The sequence below is a fragment of the Periplaneta americana genome, chromosome 14 (assembly GCF_040183065.1).
Source record: "Periplaneta americana isolate PAMFEO1 chromosome 14, P.americana_PAMFEO1_priV1, whole genome shotgun sequence".
In the NCBI taxonomy this organism is placed as follows: domain Eukaryota; kingdom Metazoa; phylum Arthropoda; class Insecta; order Blattodea; family Blattidae; genus Periplaneta; species Periplaneta americana.
In genome coordinates this window covers 147757953-147763091 of record NC_091130.1, presented here as the reverse complement: position 1 = coordinate 147763091, position 5139 = coordinate 147757953, and positions in this window count along the sequence as shown.

Genomic DNA, 5139 nt, shown 5'->3' with positions numbered 1-5139 from the left:
TAGGTAACTATAACGTCATTGGTTTCATGTAGCCTACATAACTATAGCAAAGCAATTCCCATGTATAGTTACAGTATGTTTATACATCCATCGCTTATGCATGGTTTATTAGTAACGTTTTCTGTCCCAACTCTGCATCAGTCTTGTATAAAAACTATACACAGTTTATTAGTAAGATCGATAATCTATAAGCAAGAAATCTTCATCTTTCTGCACGTCAAAGTACAAACATTTTACTTCTTTCAGTTGCAAAGGTCCTCTTCATAGTTTCCCCGGTTTCTGCCTTCGTCTTAAAATTTATAGCTCCTTTAGATAAAATGAAAAGGTAAAAAGAGTGATTTGTAGGTTTAAGCTCAACTTACATTAGATAAAATTCTATGTTTCATTTTTAGCATTATGTGTATTTCTTGCAATCTTATCATTATTATTATCTGCAGTAATGTCACGAGAGGTCTGAGATTTGCCGATAAATCCACGAGCGAAGTGACATTTATAAGACTATTTCGTGAATAAAATAAAAATTTAAATAATATAGCCCTAAAATTCGCTCACAAAATGTTAATAAATGTATACTTATGAATACTTAACCTATTCAGACATTGTGAAGTTGAAATAGATGAATAACGATTATTGCAATAAAGAAATTGAATGTTATTCAGTAATGCCAATTGAGAAAAGCGAAATACAGGTTTAAGAATATTAATTACATGTACTGCGCTTTTCTCTTGTTATTATAACAGAAATAATTTTTCATTAAATCTTAATTTAACTTAAACATTTTATAGTATAATTATAAATAACCTGATTAATACATTAATTAAATGAACAATTGTTATGATACAATGGACATGTAATTAGAAGATGAAGATGTAGATGTGGAAATAGGATTTCACACTTCATTTAGTACAATGGATTCATTCTCATCGATTTACGTGGAAACAGTTGGCGGCACTGACTAAACAAAAGAACGACCATGCGATAAATTGATAGTGATAAATCGAGCTGCAGAAATTATCGCGCTGTATTACTGTGACTGGTTGGAATTCAAAATTTCATTACACTTCATTGGCCGAAAATGGAATGACATCATATAAACGAAATAGTCATCACAAACTTCACGGATTAGATCACAGTCTAGTATATACAGTTCCGAAGCTTTAGTTGTGAGGGTGCTAGAAACAATAGACTGTGCCAGTACTATTTCGCATTGTCTGTAATGAGGCGATAGTAGCGATCCTAGTGGTTAGCAACTATCTATGGATGCATATTTACTACGTATTGAGCTTCGTGACTGTATATACTAGACTGTGGATTAGACCTCATGGTCTGTTCCCGTTTCACGAAGTTTTCATTTTAGAGCAAATGTTGGTATCGGTGTGAGAAGATAGATATTGTATACCTTGTACAGTGAAATAAAAATGTCACACTTCGTTGTAGGTAATATTTATGTTGAGAAAATAAATGTAACCTTATAAATCGCTTTCGTGGATGTCTGTCATACAACTCGACCCTTCTTCTCAACAAGCTTTCTCGTTCATAGACGAGAGGAATGTTTACTGTTTTATTTGAAGGTAAATTCAACAGCGCATTCAATCTCTCAGGTAAGGAGTATTGGGGTCGCCGAGATTTCTCTATGAACTTTACGAACTATTGGAAATAGATTTATTGACGGACTTCGGTGAACGGCTTTATAGTACCAATGAATACAAAGCATTTTAGCACCTCACCGACTGCAAAGCGCGAGATGTTTATCTCAGGTAAGGACAGTTCCATAAAGCGGTAGAACATCAAACATCACGAGTGAACAAGACAATTGAAGACTACAGGGGAAAAACTTGTTAAGTCACTTTTTACTGTTTTTACAGGAGAGCGAGTTAAAAGTTTAAAGATCCATTATATTCTATTGTCTTTGAGTTATTCTTCAAATTTCTTTGGACGAATGAGGTTGTTATTCTGTACAGTTACCCACTACACAAATCTACACTACCTGAGCTATTACATGACATCTAAAACAGAAAATCGATAATTTTGGACTTATCATGTTTTTCCCTATTAGGGATATCTTATGCGAAGTTTTACCGTCAGATGGCAGGAGCGTTCCATTCGGCACAACATGTTGTAAGGGTATGTTATGTCATAGGCGATTATGTTTTCCCATTTGTTGGTTTTCTGTGCGTGTCAAAATTATATTTATAATTAATTTGTATAATCTAGTATAATTTAATATAATTCAGTATTTTCTTACCTCATAATTTAATTTAATTTACAATAAATAACAGCGTAAACTTGTATAATATTGAGCGATTCCCCTTAAGAAATGGATGGGGAAATCTGCAGTATGCAGAATATAGATACGAGTAAACTGAATATTCATGAACCTAAACGAGAACTTTGAGAACGAAGTGCACGAATAAAAAAATAAAAAATATATAAATAAATATTATCTCTTTAATCATTAGTATTGTAAGTACCGTACGCTAGAAACAGGATATGCAGCCACCAATGTGTTTCTTTATAGGGAAGGGACTATCGAGATTGAATTCCTCTTATTTTTTTCTCTACTTGGAGAAAGATCAAATGCAATGTTTGATAAGATGATATAATTTGATCACAGTAGTATCACGATTATTCCTGTGTTTTGTTGGTTAAGGACATGCAGTTTTGAATACTACGGAGGTTGATTTTGAAAATTTGAAGTGAAAAATGGTTTCAATAATTAGTCTACAGCACATTAAAACATTATTCACGAAATGGATTTCACTATGTATCGTCCTGGATAATAAACATCCCAGTTTATCGAGAGTTTACTGCAGGCGTAAAATGCTGGCGTAAACTTCGGAGACTCCTAGAAGTACTGAATATAATCTAAATTAACATAGCTTGCTGTCGACATTGCATATGTTTTTATTAATTTTTCTTTTCTCTCTTCCAAAATGAAACTGTAGCCAGCAATTTCTTACTTGAAGTACTTATTTTATTATAGTTTTTCTGTATATATTATATTTTGTGTTACAATTATTAGCAAAATAAATAAATAAATAAGTAAATAAATAAATAAATAAGTAAATAAATAAATAAATAAATAGGTAAATAAATAAATAAATAAGTAAATAAATAAGTAAATAAGTAAATAAATAAGTAAATAAATAAATAAGTAAATAAATAAATAAATAAGTAAATAAATAAATAAATAAATAAGTAAATAAATAAATAGGTAAATAAATAAATAAATAAGTAAATAAATAAATAGGTAAATAAATAAATAAATAAGTAAATAAATAAGTAAATAAGTAAATAAATAAATAAGTAAATAAGTAAATAAATAAATAAATAAATAAGTAAATAAGTAAATAAATAAGTAAATAAATAAATAAATAAATAAGTAAATAAATAAATAAATAAGTAAATAAATAAATAAATAGATAAATAAATAAATAAATAAGTAAATAAATAAGTAAATAAGTAAATAAATAAATAAGTAAATAAGTAAATAAATAAATAAATAAATAAGTAAATAAATAAATAAATAAGTAAATAAGTAAATAAATAAGTAAATAAATAAATAAATAGATAAATAAATAAATAAATAAATAAATAAGTAAATAAATAAGTAAATAAGTAAATAAATAAATAAGTAAATAAGTAAATAAGTAAATAAATAAGTAAATAAATAAATAAATAAGTAAATAAGTAAATAAATAAATAAGTAAATAAATAAATAAATAGGTAAATAAATAAATAAATAGGTAAATAAATAAATAAATAAGTAAATAAGTAAATTAAATAAGTAAATAAGTAAATAAATAAATAAATAAGTAAATAAGTAAATAAATAAATAAGTAAATAAGTAAATAAATAAATAAATAAATAAGTAAATAAATAAATAAATAAGTAAGTAAATAAATAAATAAATAAATAAATAAATTTCGGGACCTGAATGAAAGCAAAAGGCTTTCCCTAGTTTTTACATATAGGAACACAACAAAAATTTGACCTTTTGAATTGCTTTTAAGAGTATTTAATGTACTAATACACTACGTAAATCCTCAATGTTTATATACCGGAAAACAAATGCACACGCAAAGCGCATACCTCAAAGTACACGTGCGCTATCTGTTGGTGCTAGTTCAGGATATCCCTATTGTAACCATCCAAACTAAACCTAAACAATAGGTGAGCTGTTGTAAGAAAACGGCTGGAGGTTGTTGCCTCTTGGAGAGTGAGAGAAATCATTTTCGCGCAGTTAGAACATGGGAAGGGTGATAGTATGTATGTATGTATGTATGTATGTATTTATTTATTTACACTGCAAGTGGGCAAGCACCCGGTGGCAGTGGTATATACAATATTAACAATACACAATAAAATGATAAGCAATACACAATAAAATTTACAATACACAATACAATTTACAACACATATAGAATTTTATACACAATACAATAAGAATACACAATACAATTTAACACAATAATAATAAAACATAAAATAAAACACCTAATTTTACAACACAACCTACATAATTATGTATAGGTCCTACATAAGTTTCAATAGTCTTTCACTTTACTCTCATCTCACTCACTGTAGTGGCACTATGACGCATTTCACTGACACTTTAGCACACATTTCACTGACACTCTGTAACACATTTCACTGACACTATAGAACACATTTCATTGACGCTATAAATTATCACTGATCGGAACTGTTCACTGCACTGTAAAACCATAACTTCACTGACTCACTTCGCTTCACTGATACAACAGTTCAAATAAGTCAAATAATTGCATCCTTATGCATACTTATAAACAGAACTACATTTAAACTAAACATTTCTAGTCTAAGGCCCTCTTACACGCTATTTTAATATAATTTACAATTCAAACCAAGGAAGTAAACTCGTCAGGCTAGATAAATACATGTCACCTTAAAAAATTAAATGTTGAATGTCACCTTAATTTTAATTTGCACTTTATACACAACTTTTTAAGTTATTCTTGAATCTCCTTAAGGAAGGACAGCCCTCAAAGACCGCTGCAGGTAGGTCATTCCAATCATTTATAGTTCTATTTAAAAATGAGAATTTACCTACATCCGTTTTCTGTTTCCTACATTTGATTTTAAAATCATGATCGTTCC